Source organism: Amblyomma americanum, chromosome 4 (genome assembly GCF_052857255.1).
Source record: "Amblyomma americanum isolate KBUSLIRL-KWMA chromosome 4, ASM5285725v1, whole genome shotgun sequence".
Lineage (NCBI taxonomy): Eukaryota > Metazoa > Arthropoda > Arachnida > Ixodida > Ixodidae > Amblyomma > Amblyomma americanum.
The window spans coordinates 14,890,828-14,912,874 of record NC_135500.1 but is presented as its reverse complement, the minus strand read 5'-3'; the positions used below and the strand labels follow the sequence as shown (position 1 = coordinate 14,912,874).

At 44.3% G+C, this 22,047-nt stretch overlaps 1 protein-coding gene and 1 long non-coding RNA gene across 15 annotated transcripts in view; one reads left to right on the top strand and one right to left on the bottom strand.

Moving 5' to 3' along the window:
• The window catches only part of LOC144127803 (FMRFamide receptor-like), a 1,107,197-nt gene that overhangs the window by 789,893 nt on the left and 295,257 nt on the right, over window positions 1-22,047 (bottom strand). The window lies entirely within an intron of this gene.
• Window positions 3,669-22,047, top strand: part of LOC144127804 (uncharacterized) — a 45,803-nt gene continuing 27,424 nt past the window's right edge. The window contains exons 1-2 of the long non-coding RNA XR_013313570.1: window positions 3,669-6,475; window positions 6,914-7,129. This is a non-coding gene — a long non-coding RNA (uncharacterized LOC144127804). The remainder of the gene's footprint in view (window positions 6,476-6,913; window positions 7,130-22,047) is intronic.

Sequence of the window (22,047 nt, the reverse complement as noted above, 5' to 3'; positions counted from 1 at the left end):
CTTAAGCTTTGTAAGATTTTTCAGCAGTCCATAGACTCCTGCCCTTATCTGCTGACCGGTAAATTGGGAAGGTGGTTCCGGTCCACAAATCAGGTAGGAAAAGGTCACCTCTCAACTACCGCCCAATTCCATTAACCAGTATCTCCTGCAAATAAATAGAACACATCCTATACTCCCATATCGCTCACTTCCTAGAAACTGACTCGTTCTTCAACGACGCCCAGCGTGGTTACCGAAAATTTATTTCATGTGAAAGACAATTAGCACAATTCACTCACATTCTTTATATTATTCATGCAGGCTCAATAGCTGACTGCGTATTTCTTGACTTCAAGAAAGCTTTTGAAAAAGTTTGTCATCGACTCCTCCTCTTAAAACTATCCAAACCATTCCAAGATTGCATTAGCTAACAATCGCAACTACGCATTATGTTCCGCTAGGTGTGGTGTTCCTCAGGGCTCTGTGTTTGTTTATTTGTTTGTTTGTTTATTCATACTGCCAACCCAAGAAGGGCTTTTACAGGAGTTGAGAAAAAATATACAACAAAGAAAAGGAAAGTCTCGCTCCAAGTCGACAACAAAAAGACAACGACAATGCAAAGCAGAGGTAGTATATGTAAAAAGTGGCACACAGTGAACAAGTGAGGGGAAAAAACGCTCGTATTATACGCACCGGAAACAGAATATACATAGACGCAATCATGTCAGGGAAGATGAGACCCTCTAACCCAGCTGTAAATGCACTGACAGATGAAGATATGGCAACTGAATCTGGCAGTTCATTCCATTCTTTAATCGCCCTTGGGAAAAAGCTGTATTGTAAAGTATCATTGCGTGTTACCGGTGGCTGTATGTGTAAACTGTGCCTGTGTCTGGAGCGTTGGTCAGGGGAAATGACACAAAATTCAGGTAAGTTAATCTTAACCTGGTTATGAATAATTAGAAATAAAAATTTTAATCGGTCAAACTTCGTCGTTAGTTTTAAGGGTGGAAGGTTTGCACGCCTGCATAGTTCAATAGGAGAGTGCCCGCGCTAGTATTTATAAATTATGAATCTTGAAGCCAGTCGTTGAATCCTGTCCAATTTATGCCTGTTAGTTGCATTGTGTGGGTCCCATATTATTTTATATTATTCAATAATTGGCCTTACTAGCATCTTATAGGCTATGGTTTTCACTTCAGGAGTTTTCACTTCATGAGTTTTCACTTAGGTCTTTTCTCGTTCATAATAAACATTAATGAACTACCTGATTGTGTATCTTCTAAAATTCATTTATTCACTGATGAGTGTGTTGACTTTCGTGGAATTAGAAGTTCTGATGATAACGCCTTGCAACATAATATGAATGCTATTACTAAAGTGGTGTGACTTGTGCGAAATGGACCTTAATACATCTAAATGTAAAGCCTTACGTGCCTCTAGAAATTCCTCCAGTTCTAGCCTCTATTACCTAAATAACAGTGCGCTCTAGTCCGTCACTTCCTATCGTTATCTAGACATCGAAATCTCTTCCGATCTTACTTGGTCTCTTCACATTAACACCGTAATTAACAATGTTAATCGCATGCTTGGTAATCTTCGCCTAATTTTTCTTCTGCCCCAGCTCACCTAAAGTCCTCCTGTACAAGACACTAATCCCTAGCAAACTAGAATATGCTGCATCCGTTTGGGACCCTAGTTTTGCTAATCTAACCTATGCCCTGGAGCTTGTTCAGAATAACTCCGTTCGTTTCATTCTGCATAACTACCATCGTACTGCTAGCATATCATCAATGAAACGCATGTTAAATCTACCTTCATTAGCTTCTCGTCGGAGATTTACTCGCATTTGCTTATTCTATAAAATTTTTCATATTTGTCCCAAGATTCGTAGCGCACTCATCCCTTCGGCTTCGTGCATCTCATCTCGTGTGGACTCCGCACACAAGGATGGAATTGCACCACTCAGGACGAAAACATGCAGTAACTCCTTCATTCCTCGAACATCCGAAGACTGGAACCACCTCCCCGGATCGATTGCCAGCATTATAGAAATTACTCATTTTACAACCACATTTGCGAGCATTGTAAATGTCGGTCATTGACTTGTCTGCTTCGGCCTTTCTTTTTTGTATTGTATTTATTTCAATCCTCCACTCCCCTCTGTAATGCCCCAGGCCTTGAGTGTAAAATAAATACAAAAATTTGTTTCCCGCAATAGCGGGATTTGAGTCCGGAAAGATTCTTCTGATGAGACATGTTGTCAGATGCCCCTTTCAGGTTGGACCAAAAAATAGGTGTTCTCCTCTGGGTGAGAACTTCTGTTTCCACGCGTGCTGGGCCTAGCTTACAGTCCGGGCGGAAGTCGATCATGGCGTGAGGGACTGGTTGGTGTCCTCGATGCAGCTTTGGAGTCGTGTCTGGATCACTCGTTCTTAGAGCTTTCTCAAGTATGCCGCAAGAGAAATTGGTCTGTGGACGTCCAAGCAATGTGGTTATTTCTGCGTGACGCCACTGGGGTAGTACTTACCTCCTCATCCACAACCCATCGTTGGGGTAGTCGGTAAGGGCCTGAATGTGATCGAAGCTTGGATTTCGAATTATAGCGCTAGGGCCAAGGTCGGATTCTGGGTCTGTGTAGAAGCGGGACGCTCGGGCGGCCGGAGAGACTTCTTCCGGGGTGATGGGGGAGTCAAGATGTGGGTTAGGGCGGCCCGTGTGGTGTAGGGAATACAGATCGACGCAAGTGGTGCCCAGGAAGCGGGTGTGTAGAGCGTTTAGAGATTGCAAGGTGATCTGGATCTGAGCTAGTCGGCTCATATTGAAATTAAAACAGCAGCCAACAAGGGACAGCACAGAGCAAAGAGACATGACACGAAGCTCGCAACGAGTAGAAGGGAACAAGAAGATGGACTCAGTGAGCTTGAAAGATGCTGAAGGATGATCTGAATGTTGTGGACGACCGGCCTCGTGTCGGGTCTATTTTCTGTGTGCTGTTCCTCGCCGGCTGATGCTTTAATTGCAGTGTTTAGATTGCGTAGAGTGAGGGAACCGAGAAGGTTCCACAACGTCGCTCTATAAAAACGCGACAGGGTTAGGGGCCCCGTGTCGCAGAAAAGCCGGTGTTGTCGGCGTCGGCGGCGTTGGCCGTGCGCGAAAAATCCCCTAAGCATAAATAAACAAAAGTGAGTAGGAAATTCGTCGAGTTGGGGAATCGAACCACAGCCTCCGCAATCCGAGACGAGCACGCTAATCACTCCGCCACGCCAGCTCGATGGTTTGGAATAGACAAAGGCGCGTCTAGTGAATACGGTGTTGTCATAGAAAGGTGCTTTTCCTTCACTTACGGCGCGGTTTGAGCGTCCACCGAGATATGTGAGATAAGCATTATTTCCTTTTTCTAAACCAATTTTATTTTAAAGCGAAAGCTTTATTGGCCGCAAACTCGCGATTTCGCCGTGGCGGTACTCCATCGAGGCACGTGACGTCACACCGCGCGCTTCGCCGCGGAAGGTTGCTGTGCTTCGCGCGCTCGCCGCGCCATCTGGCATGACGTCACACCACGGCGCTCGCCGCCGCGGCCGTTTGGTAGGACGTGACACCGCGTTCCTCGTCGTTGCTTTTGACTCCGCTCGCTTCGACAGCTGCGTCGCATGCTTGATAAGATACCACAGGACTGAACAGGAGAACTGGCGTGCGCCGCAACCACAGTTGAGGCGATAGTATGGACGGCGACGATTCTGATAAGCTGGAGGAGGCCTGGAATCGACAGCGGAACGAGATGAAGAGGAAACGAGTGGCCCAGGAAACAGACGAACAGCGCGCCGAACGACTGGCTAACCGCAGCCGCGAATATGCCGCCGCGAGACAGGCACGTTTAACGTCCGGTGTCTCGACCGCCAGCAGCAGCGAAAGCAGCCGGAGGAGAGACCTGAGTCCTGCTTCACTGAAGACGGCCCGTGATGAACGATGAAATGCGCCCAAGAGACTTCGGCGGCGGGCTCAAGAAACCGAACAACGTGCCATTAACCTAGAGAATAGGCGTAAGAGTGACGCGACCCCTTCAGTCCTTGGATAGCCTCGGTGCTGAAATCAGACATAGACCTACCGGTTATACTGGACGTTTACGCCTGTGCTTCATACGTTGTGGAATATGCGAACAAGGCCAACCGGGGAGTTTCATACTTGCTTTCGCTACATATATCCTGGCATAGCCGAGCTAAGCCACAGCCATTTTTTTTATTTTCCTCGCCTTACGGCGCGGTTCGGGTGTCCACCAAGGTATGTTTCCTTTCCTTAAATTGTCCGGAAAAGGCGTCGCGCAGAACGGACGATGGCGTTCCGTGGATTCCTTGGCAACGTTGCAGCATGCTTTCGCGTCCCGCTCTTGAAGACGAAGCTTAAGCGTCCTCCAATTTTTGCAAGAACTTGGTTGGGCTTAAAATTTGCTTTTCCAAACAGACAGACCTTTGTCAAAGATCTTCTTTTTAAACATGTACTCTTGTTAAACTATTCGGTATAAGTTGTGCGCATGTCCGTTTGACTATGGTATTGGAATACACAATTAAGAAAGTGATTATTAATATTATCTCCGACTGCTGGTTCTGACATTTTGTGGCCGCTTACGGTATTATTTTTTTCGGAAAAGTTACTTGCCACCGCTGCCGCCGGAAAGAGCTATTGGTATTAGGATATTTCTTCTTTACGCACCTCAGGTAAGCGAACAAAGCCTGCTGTACTTTGCTTCCGGGATGGGATGTGAAATGCCTTGCGTACATTTTAATTTATTGACAGGTGAACCGGCTCAGCTCCCGAAAGTCAAATTTATACTCTGATTCTGTTCCATGTACACTTTCTTAATTTATTCTGTAGAACACGGGACCAAATTAAAGTATTATCGCTTTTTGTTCCATTTTTTAAATACGCACTTATTATGTTCCTCGAATAGACCTAATGAAATGTATTCGATACTGCCGTGCCCGGCATAAAATAAAAAGTTAGCCTTTGAAAGCAATTTAGATACCGACGGAGAAGGTTTCCCGGCTTGTACCCTAGAGACCGCATGCACCTACTTTAAATGCACGGCAGCCATATTTACAGCGACACAGTAATTAAAAGGTCTCTGCTTTACATGAACCACTCTAGGCGGTCCTGGGCACCGAGTTTGAGTTCGAACGCGGGAGCTTATTTTCAGCAGAAAAATCTTCTTTGCGTAATCCGACGAGAACCGCTCTGCTCCACATCTGAGAACTACGTGCATCTCGTTTAAATATGAAATATAGCTTCTCAAACCCGTATTGCGGCGAATCTGCGCTGAACTTGGAAACACTTTGTGTCCGGTTCAAACGTTCCGGAAACGTTCCCTCCTTTACATATAACTTAAGAAAAATCGGGCGTACAGTATACGAGTAATGAAATATATAAATTATGCTATATTTACGCAATATCTTAATGGATATTAAAGTTTTCCACGAAGTACCCCGTTCATAGAAGTACTTTAGGCAACCGAAACGGAGGTTGGTTGGGTCTGTTGAAGCCAATTGGCTTCAACAGAAAAAGCAACGTTATGGCGTGAGCGCTGTAACGACGTATCGAAGTTGACAGCAAACACCTTTCCTCTACAGCACACGGTTATTCGATTGGCACGCCTGCAGATGTGACTGAAAAACGAGGGCGTATTCCGCAGCGCTGGAGTATTTATGCAACTGCTTAGGACAACATGCGCGGTGTGGTGCGCCTGTGCTCATTACGGTTTACAGTAACCTGTGAGACATCTACATCCTCTCTTTTCCTAAAAAAGAAAAACGGGCGAAAGTGAAAAAAAAACAATGCTCGACATTCTGGCAAGAGTTCCCTGCGGAGGCGCTTACTCCTGCGAAGGCCACCTTAAGGCGCGGGCTGAACCCAAGCAGAACCTTGTATCGTTGTTTGTGAGCAAGGAGCGCGAGGTATTCTGTGGCCGTTGTCCGCTGGCAGTGCCAGTTACGTATGAGCGTGGCAGATCTGCGGCGCCCGGGACCAACACATGCCGTGGTACTTCTCCAGATGAAAGCCGAGAACGGGAAGCCTCAGCCTGCCCATCAGTCTTACGACAGTTGTCTTTTGGCGAATTTCTGCCTTCCACGAGGGCGTTCCGAAATTCAGTGTGCTGCACGAGCCATTTGTGAGCAAGTTTTTCGCCCTTCCATGCGCCTTGATCCATGCGAGGTTGTTGTAGTCTCTGCGTTTCTCGCTTTGCTTTCCAAGAGCGGGACAATTGGTACGCTTGCGCTTTTCGAAACCGCGTCTCAGGCAGACTTCCACTCTTGCTTTCACTGCGTATATGGTTGCGGAAGCTAAGGTATTTGTTCTTGCGGCCTGCAGGTTGTTATCAAAAGTTCCTTGCGGCAGGACACATTTCAACCATACTTGCGTCAGACAATACGAGATTCTCCTGCACTGCAGTCTGTCACGGAGCTCGCCAAATTCGCACTGCTTTGCAAGAAACTGCTGCTGAGTAAGCCAATCGTTGAACCACTCAACCTCTTACTGGTTCCTGGATCCAAAGCGAAATTAGTTGAATGTCTGATTAACTTGCTTCTTGAAGTCAAGTTGAAAACTTTTCGCTGGTAATATTATGTGCTGTTTTTATCGTCGTCCTCAAAGCTGTAAGTACAGAATTCTCGCCTTGCTTCTTCGCCCGCAGCATTCGGCAGCGCAACGTTTGAAGATCCTTAGTTTCCTGCATGAGTGTTGTTGCGGTTGCGAACAGTCCTGACTCCATCTTATAGACAGTCCAGCTGCTAAACGCGTTTCTCACTGTTTCGAGCGGCTTCAGTGGCGAAATCTTCGATGAAATATGCATGGATTTTTTTAGAGCGCATTTTTTCCTTAGTTCGGCAGTGGTGCTTCGGAAGCAAGGGGGGACGCTAAACCTCGCACTTAATTTTCGCAGATTGCTTAACAGTGCACTGATTGTCGTCGACGGAAGCTTCACATCGGGAGGGATGATCCCAGCTCACGGACAGTGTATCCGGCTATCGTCTCAGCGCCTGCGCAGATTGAGGCCGGTGATGGATGTAGAAAAGGTCTGCATCGCAGCGCTGGGCTCAGTTCGGCAGAGGAGCTTAAGGGAAGGAAGGACGCTAAACTTCGTGCTTAATTTTTGCAGGTGAGCTATTTGGCACCTAATTTTTTGTTTCTTCCTGTGCACTGCTGCCGAACACAGCACACGAGTGTTGCTCTTGTCTAGTGTCAAGTTTCACGTCTCTTTTTTTCTGCCTGCAACCGATGTAGCGAAGCAGCTGGAGGAGTTTAGAAGGCAACTACGCCTTGAAATTCGTTCGCTTAAAGATAGCGTGAAATATTGCTCGGATACCTGTGACAGTGTAGCTGAAATCCAACAGAACATATAAAGAATTAAAGAGCGGTACGAAGAAACTACTACAAAAAAACCAGGAGCTTCAAATGGAATACAAAAGACTGCAAGAGAGACTAGACGGACTTGAGCAGTATGAGGAGACTCAATATTTTGGAAATAAGGGGACTAGCGAATGACTGCTATGAAGTGGCAGCTGTGAAAGAAATAGGCAAAAAGGTCGGAGAGGAGATTGAAGGTGCTGACACAAAGTTAGTGTGCCATATATGTTAGTGTGTCATATATGTCACAAAGTTAGTGTGCCAAAATCCAGCAACAAGAATGCAATTGATTGTTTCACACGCCACTTCAAACGCAATGCTATTTTGGCTAAGGCAAGGAAAAATCGCCTAAATACAGAACACTTTTCCCTACTAGACAACACCCAGACTGTGTTCGTGAACAAGCACCTGACTCCAACAAGCAACTGTTAGGCGTTGCTATCTCACGAAAGAAAGAAGAACGCTGGAAGGACCAGCAACGGAAAGATTCTTGCACGTCGAGGCGCGTCAACGCCTGTCTTGCGTATCGCAAATCTATGCGATATCGATCGCATGACGGGAAAGCCTCGGTTGTCGAGTGGAAACGGGGACGGGCCAGACTGCTAGAAATAAATAGCTTCACCTGTGGCCTTATCAGCTTGTTATTTTTTGTCCTTCTCAAGAGCTGCTTGCGGTACGGACAATGAATGGAAAGAAGTGCGACTATGAATACTTTAATCAGTATATCTCAGACAACAAATGGACGCGTAAATCGTTTTCTATATTTGCACTGAATTGTCGCAGCCTAAGGAAGAGCTCGAAGTTTCGTTTGATGACCTTGCCCTCAAATTTGATATTTTGTTTTAAGGAGACATGGTTTGCTAAACGAGTTTGATGTACATACTTTTGACGGTTATAGCCATTTTGGTTTGTTTAGATATGATAAAAAAGTGGTGGTGTTTATATATATGTTTGGATCGGGCTGAAATGCACTATGCTACAGGATTATTCTACACTTAATAGGGAATATGAAATAATCACCTTAAGATTTAATGATGCAGTTGTGGCACTTGTCTGCAGACCTCCAACAGGGTAAATACCCTGTTTCATTGAATATTTAGACACGATTTTAATAGACTTGTCTCAAACTGACGAAAAGGCTATTGTTGTTCGATACATCAATACTGATTTACAAGTGTCTAGCAATGCTCAGAGTGACTTTTTATCACTGGTGATTTCTCATAGCTTCAGAAATACTATTGCTTGCCCCACGCGAATACCCGACACTTCTGACACTATGAGTGATATTTGTTTTGCAAATTACGAGAGAGGCCACACCGCCTCCAGTGCACTTGTGTCTGGAATTAGTTACGATCGGCCTTTGTTCTGTATATTGGAAGGTCGTGTGACAAGACACCTGACTGCACAAGGCTGTACAGCCAGGAAAATTAATCAAAGCACGTTGTTCACTTTTAGAACCTTTACAGTTTGGTCTGGCGTGTTTTGTGAAAGTGACACACGGAAAAGCTTTTCCACCTTTTATGGTAAAATTAGGGACCTTAGGAAATTAGGAAAAGCTTTTCCGATATGCTATTCGAAGAAATCTAAAAAAGCACGAAAGCCGTGGATAAACGCGAATATTTATCACAAAATAAGACTAAGACACAATTTGTTTGAGGATTACCTTAAGAGAAAAGACCAATCAAAATTCAAGGATTTTAAAAAATTCCGCAATAAAGTTGATGCTCAGATCAAGAAAGCTAAACATGCCTATGAGAGCAGTAAATTTGAAAATATTTACCAGCCACATAAGTTCTGGAAGGTTTTTAATGAATTTTCAAATGCTCGAAGGATGGATACTGCTCCCTCTGACATAAACTTAGGTGGCGAAATAACATCAAGGCTGGAGCTCTGTGAAAAAATTACTGAACATTTTCTCGCAGGTGGTAATAGGCAAACAAATGCTGGGTTGTTACCTGACCAAACAATGTACATAAACCGACATGTCGAACATTCAATATTTGGAGCACGTTCTGATGACGTTGAAATAAGGAGGTTATTGAATCATTAAAAACCTCAGGTGCAGCTGGCCCTGATGATATTAAAGCCTTGCCAATAAGAGTAGTAGCTGATGTTCTTGCAGCACCGTTGTCGCATATTTGTAATTGTATTCTGAGTGACAGCTGTTTCCCTGAAGAACTAAAAGTTGTACGAGTGACGGTCATACATAAAGGAGCATGGAAAGGAAGACCTAAACGACTATAGGCCAATATCTCTATTAAGTGTGTTTTCGAAAGTTGTCAAACGTTTGATTTACAGGAGGCTTTGCACAATTCTGGACCGCTTAAAGATTATTCCTCCGAATCAGTTCGGCTTTCAGAACAAATCTACAGAATTAGCACTAATAGCCATAAAGGAAAGAATAGTTGAAAATATTGAGATGAAGCTGTACACAGTTGGAATTTTTCTTGATATTAGAAAGGCCTTTGACTCTGTTAATCATGATATATTGGTAGAGAAGATCAGTTGTTATGGTATAAGAGGCATTGCATTAACCCTTATTAAAGATTATCTTTCAAATCGAAAACAGCATGTGATGACCGGAAATTGCTCGTCTTGTCATGGCACTGTATCCATAGGAGTCCCGCAAGGTTCAATATTAGGCCCACTTTTATTTTTGCTTTACATTAGTGATATATGCAATATACCTAACACAGATCAGGTAATACTATATGCTGATGACACTCATGTCTTTTTTAGTGGATCTGACTTTATGCACACAAATGAAACGGCGAATTATTGGTTACGAGAACTTTCTGACTGGTTATTCTGCAATAAGTTAGAAATAAATACACACAAAACCAAATATATTGTTTTTCGGTCAAGAAATGTCTTGATAGATAGCACACTTGAGCTTGTATTACCGCAACGAAACCATACAATCAACATAATGCATTAAATCTTTGGGTGTAAACATTAATGAATATTTATCTTGGAATGAGCATGTAGACAACCTACAATTAAAGTTAGCAAAGGTAACTGGTGCATTGTTGAAGCCTCGAAACCAAATTCCTGAGAAATTTAGATGAACCCTTTATTATGGCTTGATACAGTCTCATTTAAATTACTGCCTTTTAATCTGGGAACAAGTTCTAATAACATTAAAGCTTTGACAACCCTTCAAAAGAAAGCCATTAGAGCAATAGAAGGTTTAAATTCTGGGACAACCAGAGATTTTTTCGAAAGGCACACCGTGTTGTATATGCATCAGTTACATACATATAAACTTGCAATGCACATTTATCTAGGGAGGAGGAATAATCGCGTTTTTTTGTGAGCAATTATATCTAAAAAAAAATGAATGCTTTCCTTTTAGGGTAATTAAATACAGAATGCAACGACATAGGACCAACTATGGCCAGCAATGTTTTAAATACTTATTACCTTCTCTTCTAGATGAAAATAGAGAAATTAACATTGCAATAGAAACTTCTTCAATCAGAGTGCTTTAGAGAGAGTTAAATATTTATTTGAGCAATGTTCCGCTGTTTGATATGTTTTGATGTATTTATGTCTTGATAATGGTGATCTCTGTCCGATAACACTTTTCAATTTATTAATACGTTATCCCTTTTCTTGAAAGACCTGATCTGTTATTTATTGTTTTACATGGCGAATTATGTCTGCTTTGCTGATTAGTTCTGGTATTGTTTTTCTTGAAGCATTAAGTATTTGTTCTAATGATCTTTTATTATATACGATAGCAAGGCGGGCGAGTTGGTGATACATATCCAAAAAATTACAGCGCGGAAAACGGGGACTTCAAGGCTAGAAAACACAGGACAAGCGCTGACTCTCAACTAAAAGTTTAATCACAGCGAACAGGCAACAACTAAACATTAAAACCACAAAGCACGTGCACTATGTTGGGTCAAGATAGTCAACCTCACTGTCACGCAGGAGCAGGGATGGTTTGCTGACGCACAATCTTGATTTTTTCTCTCATCGTGTACGCTTCTACGATTTCTCTGGTCAATTTATCGGGGTGTTTGTACAATATGTCACTGTAATACAAGGCATGAAAACATGATTCACACTCTCGGCAATGATCAACTAAATTCGTGGAGCGGTTAGAATCTAATGAGTTCAGACGTTCTCTCAGACGTGTGTTAATACACCGTCGTGTTTGACCAATGTTAATTTGACCTCAGAGCACAGTAAAAATTTCTTATCATGCCTAATGCCACAGGACGCAACAGATTTGTTACGATTGCGAGCCTTATTTTCAACAACTGAGCAAATTTTATTGAGCTTATTTGGTGCCGAAAAATCTATATCAACTTCATACCTATGGGCCACATTTTTAACACCATGAGACAGGCGCTGTACATAGGGAAGGACTGCGAACTTTTTCTGTTTCTGTTCATTCTGTGGACATAGCAGCAAATCCGAGGTTTTCAGCTTTTTAACTATTTTATTGCAACCCAAAGTGATGAGCTCATCTGGATAAGCTGCATCCCTAAGCCTTCTAGCCTGATCATCGAAGGTTTGCTTCATAGCATGGTGACAGGATTTTGACAACGCCGATGACAAAGATGAAACAACAATTCCGATTTTTACTACCTTTGAATGATGCGATTTATAATTCAGCAACGGTTTCTCGGCGCGTGGTGAGTACTTCCAACACATGTGTCCTTCCTCTATAGCTTGAGTTTATTAACATTTTAGTTCTCAGTACAGAAACCTAAGGGCCGGGGACAAAAGGTACAAAACTTGTACCTGGCTGGGTCCCCTGACCCCATAACAAAGTTGGTAGCGATGCACTCCGAATAAACAAATAATAAACTAACGAAGAAAAACGAACAAAGCACTTTGAGCGAAAACAACTTAACATCATGTTTGAAATTGTGCACGACACTCGTGCCAATATTTAAACAAAATAAAAACCGTTTTAGCAAAGCCCTGTGCGGAAACCATCAGAAAATACAGAATCCATCAGGAGAGACACTTATAATCAATAATGTACAACAAATAATTATGATGAACATAAATCCAGTATAGCTACTCGAAAAGAAAGTAGTCGTTCTAAAAGAAAGTACACATTATACAAATTCACAAAAAACCGTGAGACCAACTACTACCACACAATGAAAATTTCGCGCAAAAATCTTGTCAGTGTATTAATAGAAGGATAATTGATAGCTTCAGCTAACACCGCGTTCTCGTTTAAAGCGTTGGGAATAAGATATTTCATACTTTGTAGTCCATAATTTGTTCGTAAACGTGGTAATATGTAATTTATTTTCCTGAAGCAAAAACTGTCATTCTTCATGAGATATGTATTATCAAAGCAGCGAGAATTTTGTTTCCTTTGGGTGTATATGTAGACTGCAAGTTTGTATAAATAGAGCTGTTTAAGATAAAAAATCCCATGTTTCTTGCAAAAAGGCCTTGTGCTCTCATTATAATTTAAGCTTTCCAGAGCCCTAATGGCTTTCTTTTGCATGATTGTTAACATTTGCAAGTTACCGCTAGTTTTTTTCCCCCAAATTAAAAGACAGTAAGTTAAGTGAGATTGGATGATTGCATAATATGTATTTAATCTGTACCTAGTTGGAATCAGGTTCTTCACCCTCCATAATGCTCCAACTACTTTCGACATTTTTAATTTCAAATGATTTACATGTTCATTCCAGCTCAGAAACTCTTCAAAGTGGACACCGAGAAATTTAATGGTTTTTGTTTGCTGCAAGCTTTCACTGCGGAAAGTGAGATTAATCTCGTAGTCAATAGGTGTGTTTCTTGCTCGGAATAGGATATATTTTGTTTTCTTGATGTTTAATTGCAAATCATTGCTAATAAGCCAGTTCGATAAGTTACATAGCCAAGTGTTTGCTGCTTCTTCTATTTCTTTCAATTTTGATCCGGAAAAAAAAGCATTTGTATCATCAGCATACAAGAGTATGTCTTGAGTGAAAGGAATATTTTCAATATCATTAATATAGAACAAAAAGAGAAGCGGACCTAAGATTGACCCTTGTGGTACACCCTTATTTATAATTCTCAATTCGGACACGTAATCACCCAATTTACCGAACTGTTTTCGATTACTTAAGTAGCTTTGAATTAAGTTATTGGCATGTCCCCGCATTCCATAAGCATTTAGTTTTTCGATTAGTATGCGATGGTTTACGGAATCAAACGCTTTCCTTAAGTCGAGGAAGATACCAACTGTAAAAAGCTTTTGTTCGATATCCTCGATTATCTTCTCTTTAATCTGAATTAGTGCTGTTTCAGTCGACTTATTTTTGCAAAAGCCAAACTGTTTGGGAGAGATTAAATGAAAATCAGCAAGTCGTTTATGTATAAGGCATTCCAAAATTTTCGCAAAAACACTTAATAGCGATATGGGGCGGTAGTTGTTAAGATCGTCTTTTGAGCCGCCTTTATGTATCACTGTTACCCGTGCAATTTTAAGCTCATCTGGAAAAAGTCCACTGCGCAGGATACTATTGTATATATGTGCAAGTGGAGACGCTAGAGTTGAGGCTACTGACTTGATTGGCAGTGGCTTAATATCGTCAGGACCTGGAGCACTATTGCTTTTTAAAGAATCAATAACTCGTTTGATCTCGCCTTCATCAGTAGGGTGTAAAAAAAGCGTGCCTTGTGTACAAGTATTAATGTAAGTGACTGGATCGCAATCTGATCTATCCCGCATCTGGTCCATCGCAACTGTCAAAAAATGTCTATTAAATCTTTCACAAAGTTCAACACCACACAGTGTTTCACCCTGCGTGTTTAACTCCGAGAGACAAGTGAATTCAGGTGTCATATTGGTGACTTCTTTGTAGACCTTCCAAAATTTTTGTGGTTGATCCGAGCTGTGAAATTTACGGTTGTAATACTCACGTTTAGCTTTCCTTAGTTCACCATTAACTTTGTTGCGATATATTTCAAACTCCTTAAATTTTAACTCATCTTTGTGTTTCAGCCAGTCCTCAAACAATTTCTTTGTTTTATCTTACCATACAGCGCGGGGCACATCCATGGCTTTCGAGCCCTTTTAGGTTTTTTCCAAGAGAGAGAGAGAGAGAGACTCTTTAATGAAGAAACAGAGAATTTAGCCGGCGTTTCAATATCGCTGGCATGCTACTCTGCGTAGGGAGGGGAATTTGGGAGATAAAGACTGAAGGAGCGCAGCGTGGAAGAGGTGGAAAAAAAAACGAAGATAAAATGCAGCCATGAAATGGGTACTAAGGATGCAGTGGCGAGTATTGATGTAACCTATGGAATGATGGAGTGCATAGTCCGACGAATGGGCTGACGAAGTTCACTGCAAGAAGAATGCATGAAGGTAACCTGCAAGTGAATTTAGAGCTTATCGATATGTCCAATGTCTTTTAAATATGTAAAAAGAAAGTTCATTGCAAGTCTCTGTTGCCTGAAGCAGGCTAAGGGGCCTAAAACTTTGTCCATTGTTAGGGGCACTGGGCAGAGCTGCTGCATGCAATGTTCATAGTACGCACGCTCGTTAGCATACGCAGGGCACTCAAACAGGATATGTTCCACAGTTTCTATCGAAGCACAGTTGTCACAATGCGGACTGTTCATTTGTCCAAAACGGTATCGCAGGCCATTTGTATATGCAGCATTCAGACGAAGTTGGTGATAAAGTGTTTCGAGTTGTCGAGGAATTCTGGGTGAGAGTCTTGATCTAAGATGTGGGTCGATTGAGTGAAGAAATTGGTACTGATGTGTCGGCAAACTCCAAAGCCGATACGTTTCTTCGTACGCAAAACTTTTAGCCATTTGGGACGCATCAGATTTCGTGAGAAAACTTCGAATGCATCTCTGATGTTGATGGCCCTTACGGGCCGCTTCATCTGCTTTTTCATTAGCCATAATGCCACAGTGAGCAGGTACCCACTGAAATGTTATGCAGTGGCCTGCGGCAATAGCTAAATGATGAATATACCCAATGTCCAGGGAAACTGGCTGGTGATTCGTTTTCTTCAGCAGGTTGGCCAGGATCTGCAGAGATGCTTTTGAATCGGTGAAGATAACCCAACGGCCGGCGGTTCGGCGCATGATGTAAGAAACAGCTTCCTTAATGCCGTGAAGCTCAGATGTTGTAGAGGAGGTCCTCCACTGCAGCCGGTAAGAAAGGACATGGCCTGTTAAGGGCACATAAAGGCCACAAGAAGAAGTTTCTTTAGTAGTTGAACCATCGGTGAAGATATGGGTGTGCTGCGCATATTCTTCGATTAAGTAGGCGAGAGTAGCTTGCAGAAGTGCTGCCTGTGGCATGCGGCTCTTTGCATTCACACCTGGAACAGACTTCTTCACCTTTAGAGGAGAGAGTGTCCATGGAGGAAAGGCCAGAGGTAGTAGTTTCTGAGGCTGATTAATAGTAGGAAGGGGCAGGAGCTGCACTGCCTGGCCAAAGCTGGAGTTGCTGTGAGTTAGGTGGACACGGTGTAGGAAGTGCTTCTTCCCTTGCAGGACATGGCGGAGATGGGTACGCATAGTTTCCTGGGCGGCAGTTACCTCTAGTGGGAGACATCCTGCCTCCGGTACTGTTCCTGATGCAGAGGAACCCTTTGGGAGGCCAAGACATATTCGCAGGCAGTTGTTCCGTGCGGCATTGAGAGTCTTATTGCTTGATGTAGATAATCCTTGAAGCACTGGTAGACAGTAGCGCAAGGTTACTTCAACGTAGGCTTTTTCAAGCAGAAGCATTGATCGGCAGTTGCTACCCCACCTTGTTCCCGCCATGAACCTGAACACTTGCGATGCTGCAGTAATCCTCGCACGGAGTTTTTTGATCTGAGGTGACCATGACAGATTATAGTCGATTACAACACCCAGGAATCGCTGAGATCGTACATATGGCAGCGATCGTCCGCCTAGGAGCAGCGGATATCGGGTCATCGTTTTTCTTGTAAACGCCATTGCAACACTCTTTTCTGGCGAGAGACGAAGACCTCTGGAAGCCAGGTACATCGAAATGTGCAATAGTGCTCTCTGAAGACGTTGCTGGGTAATATAGCGCGAACGTGACGCGGTCCAGATGCAGATATCATCAGCATAAATTGTTATGCGGACCCCTCGCGGAAGGTGTCTTCTTATGTGAATAAGGACAATATTGAACAGGAGAGGGCTGAGCACCGCTCCCTGTGGTACGCCCCTCTCCACTGCGTGAAAGCGTGTTGGACCGTTTGGAGTGGTAATAAAAATTTGTCGTTCTTTTAAATAATGCCCAATACACTTGTATAGCCTTCCTCCAAGGCCAAGACTGCCAAAGGCGGCGAGAATTGCATGGTGAAAGACGGAGTCAAAAGCGGCCTTGATGTCTAGGAAAACGGCTGTTGGGATGTACCCAGCATGAAGGTACTCCTCAATTGATGAGACTAGGGCGATGATATTGTCAGTCGCAGACCTGTTTTGACGGAACCCGTTCATTTCTTGAGGGAACTCATTTCGGCTTTCCAGGAACCAAGTTATGCGCTTGCACATCATGCGCTCCATGAGCTTACCTACGCAGCTCAGTAGGGCAATGGGCCGGAATGATGCGTAGCTTGTTGGCTGCTTACAGGGTTTCAAAACGGGCACGATTTTCGCCAGCTTCCATTCCGTGGGGACCTCACCAGCCATCCAGGAAGAATTGTAATACTCCAGGAGTCGAAGACGGGAGGTGTGGGGTAGCTTTGCAATGGCGTCATAGTTCACCTCATCATGACCCGGAGACGTGTGCCTGTTTGTCTCCGCGATAGCTGTGGATAGTTCTTCCATTGTGAAAGGCAGGTCTAACGCTGGCACTGCCGCCTTTGGGATGCCTGTTTGACCATCTGCGGAGAGTGTCGAATGCCCTGACCCTGCCGACAGCAGCTTGCAGTATTCTTCTGAGACTTCTTTTATAGATTTTTGTTCGTGAAGGGAGAGTGCAGCGAAGGGGGGGAGTTGTTGAAGTGGCGTGCGCATACCTCTAACTATCCGCTAAATATTGGTTACTGGTTTGCGCACATCCAGCGTAGAACAAAAGTCACGCCACTTTTGCCGACTGAGTTTATCCATGTAGCGTCGAATGTGACGTTGTGCCCGTCGGCATGCACGTAGGTCATCGAGGCTTTTTGTGCGCAGAGCTTTCCTTTCAGCTCGCCTGCGTATAGCGCAAAGCCTTTGAAATGTGTCATCATTTGAAGGTAGGTTATCATTTTTAGCTGTAAGTTGTGTACTCGCCCTCAGGCAATACGCAATTATCGATGCTAATTCCTCATTGCGAGTTGCCGCAGTAACTCCTCTGCTTACAGCGTCCTTGTATGCGTCCCAGTCTGTAGATTTTATAAGGAATTTCTTTGTGTTCCTCTGCGCATGGAAAGCCGATATGAGGATGGGTAATGGTCGCTTCCACGTGTCTCCAAATCAGTGCACCAGCCAAAGTTGTGGGCGAATGAACTTGTGACAAATGTCACGTCGATGCTGCTGGAAGTCGTCGGGCCTCGGAGGCAGGTGATGCTGCCGTCAGTTAATGGCTGAACTGAATGCTTGGTGAGAAGTTTTGCAAGCTTGGCACCTCGGGCACATGTATGTGAGCTGCCCCAAATTTCATTATGAGCATTGAAGTCTCCGCAAATAATATGCGGAGAGGGCGTCCTTGCTATCAAGTCTTCAAGTCTCAAAGCATCAAATGGCGTGCCTGGCTCAAGATATACTCCAATCAGAGTGTACTGTTGTCCGGCAATAACTGTGACAGCGCATACGTATTCATTGTCGCTGTGAGGCGGGACATCAACCGGTGAGGCCGGGATATCCTTGCGAAAGCCTATGAGCAATCTGCTGACGTTATCTGGTCGTTGTGAATGATGGAAATAGTATCCATTGAGTCGGAAAGTTTCCTCGACGCGTGATTCACAGATGACTATGAAGGGGAAGCGGTACGCTCGCACGAGCTGTCGGAAATCTGAGAGTTTAGAGCGTAGCCCGCGAGCGTTCCACTGGAAAATGGTGCATGTACGAAAGATGTTGTGGATTGTCAGCTGCGGTGAAGTTCTCGCTGTGGAAGCCATGATTACTGAAGTGTGGTATTACGCCCCTGCGGAGCGTAGGAGACCGACACCAACGGCTCCATTGCAAGGACAGCTTCTACTTCTGGGAGTCTTCATGACGAGGGGTTTGCACGGATAAGAGCCTTGATGGCTGCAAACAGCATCGGAATCAGTAGGCATGTGACATCTTGCTCAGAGCTTCCGGTTTGATGCCTGCCGCTGATCTTCTTGTCATGTTGTGGCGCCCTACTGTCAGACCAAGCGACGCTGTTTGTCGGGTCTTGTGTAGTGCGTTGCAGTAGCTTTGATGAAGGAGAAGAACCAACGGACTTCCCACGCTTCTTTTTTACCGCATCTGCGCAGGTCTTGTCAGCTGCTCTGCCACGCTGTGTTGACTGATTCTCGGAAAGAGCTGCCGTAGTCGTGAAAACCACGTCGGGGTTAGGTGGTGGTTCATGGCGCTTAGGGGGTTTCCCTTGTGTTTGCTCTGCCGTGCGAGCAATTGTGGCTGCTTTCTTTTTATAACACCCTCCATAGGAAGCAGGGTGTGCGCCACCGCAGTTAGCGCATTTAGGTTGCGCTCTCGAAGTGCATTCTTTGTGCGAGTGGGGGCCAGCACACACTTTGCAGCGCACGGGGCCGTTACAGTGTCTTGATATGTGGCCATGCCTCTGACATTTATAACACTGAGTTGCTGCTCCGACGTATTCAGTTACAGGGTAACTACAGAACCCCAGCGTTACTCGTTTTGGTAGCGGCGCATCTTTTGCGAATTCCAATATAACTGTGCGACGACGTACCGCTTTTATCTTTCCACCATCCTCAGGAGTGTAGGCGATTAGCCTCCTTGCTGAGAGGACACCTTGGTCGCGTAGATATTCCTGCAGATCTTAGTCTGTGTAGGTGACAGGTACATCTTGTATTTTGCCATAGCTTGCCATGTAAGAGTATGGGACTCTGGCCTCTACAGCCACTCCAGCCAGCTTAGTTACCGTGAGCAGACGGTTGGCGGCGGGCAGCGTCGATACTGTAACCATCAGGCTCCCATCCTTGTGAATGCGATGGCTGAGGACTTTTTCTTGAGCCGATGCTACAACCACCGAAGCCACAATGTTGGGGTTGGCTTTCCATAGGCTTCCTCCTTCCTCAGTGGGCCTGAAAACTACAGGAACACCGGTAGCTCTCTTTTTCTTGTACGATACAACTGTAAATGATGCTTGGTCCATGTCCTCTGGATGGTCGGTCAGAGGCTCGTTGCTGGCTTGGTCGTCGCGCAGTCTCTTGTTTGGCGGGGCCTGGTCTGTAGCCGCAACTACAGGGGCCGCTGGACCCGCCGCTGGCGCTGCTGCCATCAGTGCAGCATAGAGTTCAGCTGGCGGTGATGTTCCGTATCGGCGTTGATAGGGCGCACAGCGCCGAGGAGGTCTCTTGACGTGCTTTTGCCGGCGGCCAGGGACCCCCAGGTCGTCGCACGTCGAGGACACACGCCAAAAAGACTGTAAAACCTCTGAAGTGAGAAAATAAAGCCGAAAATTACGGACCGGTGTCAGACAGCCGGCCCACTAATCGCCTTTATTCCAAAAATACACTGGGAATGCCTTTGAGTAGAGCTCTTTGATCTTAGAGTAGAATAGAGTGAAACTAATGTTTGAATCTTGCGCGTTAATAATCTGAGACCAGTTGACCTCCTGAACTAATTCTCTAAATGCTTGCAAGGTATCATCATTAATATTTCTCGTTTTAAACTGTTTCATTAACTTTCTTAGAGGAAAGGTCTTCTAAAATACAAAAGATAGCCAGGTGATCACTAATATCTGCCGCAAGGACCCCAGAAACAATTCGGCCCGAAACAAGATTAGTGAAGCAGATATCAGAGTTTCCGATGTTGCAGTAACACGTGTGGCACTGCCTATACGATTTTCATAACCATAACAAAGCATCATAGTATAGAATTCATTTTGTACACTACTAACGCTTTGCAGATCAATGTTAATATCCCCCAAAACTATTCCAAACCGACCAGAAACTGACAACTGCGTTAATACTCCATCGAAGTATTCAAGAAAATCCTTTGTTTTGCCCGAAGGAGGTCTATATACAACAATAATAACGGTATCTCTACAAGCTGCTGTCAGTATTTCAAAATCATTGGTCATAACACAAAAGTCATGTAGTAAACTGCAATTTAAACCAACTTTCGTGTATAAAGAAAAACCCCACCACCTCTTTTTCCAGAGCGAAATAAACCCATGTGGTTGTAACCGTCAAAATGATAAACATCAGATTGATTCATATAGCAAGTTTCCGTGAAGGCAAGTACATCAAATTCCCAAGAGAGCTCTTCGAGATACAATGCTAGTTGGTCTCCCTTCTTTCGGAGACTGCGGGTGTTCAAGTGTAAACAAAGATAGTGATCTACGCACCCATGCATTCTTTAAGATGTCTTCCTTAAAGCTATTACAATCACACATCCTTCCATTCATGGCGTTAGATCAAGCGACACAAAGTGTACATGGAATGAAAACATGTGATCTGTACCGCCGTTTAACTGCCCGGCGAGAAATCACCATTTACTTGCGCTCCAGAATTATCACTTGATTGTGCGATAGGCGAGCTCGGTATCATGCGATCCACATCGGCCACCGACTTGATATGCAAGACTGTGGTTGCCTCGGCTCGACGGGCCAAAACCTTTCCATTGCTTGACCACACAAATTTCCATCCCACATCTTTTTTGCGGGAGTTAGCAGCCCCAAGTAGCTGCTTGTTTTTCTGCGTCAAGTGTTCATTTATGTACACCGGTTTAGCTGTTCTTTCGAAACCAAGCTTTTCAGTCGTTAGCCGTGTCTTCCTTGCTTTGGCCAAAACCGCATTACGCTTAGTTCTGCGCGTGAAACGGACAATTATGTTCTTTGCCCTTGAGTTTGGTACATCAACTTTGTGACAGATATCAATGTCATTGTCATCGATTACCTCATCCAGCTGTTCACCAATTTGCTTGACGACTGATATCTCATCACAGCTCCCAGGCAAACCCTTGATTTCCAGATTGTTGAGCCGGTTATACTGCTCAGTTTCATCCAGCTTATCCCGCAGTTGTTTGTTTTCCTGTTCAAGCATCTGGTTTTTCTCAAGAAGCTTTCTAATTTCCAGCTTCAGCTCTTTCATATCTTTTTGAATTTCTGTGACACCGTCACAAGCATCCGAGAAAACCTTCACGCCTTCTCTCAGAGACCGCATCTCAGCTCGCATCTCTCTTCGGAATTCATCCAGTTGTTTAGCAAAGTCTTTACCATCTTTTGCCATCACTGCAACAGTTGGCACTCAAATAGCAAATATAGCACAATGTCACTTGCTGTGTTCGGCAGCGGTGCACAAAGGAAGGAGGGAAATGAAATTCAAAATGTAACTCACCTGCAAAAGCAAGCATAAAAAGGTTGAGTCCCTTATTCCGAGAGCACCGCCACCGAACTGAAGCGACTGCAGGCACTTTTCCACATTTATAGTGGGCGTCGTCCCAATCTGCGCCGTGGGCGATATGTCCGGTCCTTATTAGACGGCGATGCGCAGGTCTTGTACGCAGCTTTCTTGAGATGGAAGCAACTCCGTCACCGATGAAAGCAACGCCGTCACCGAAGAAAGC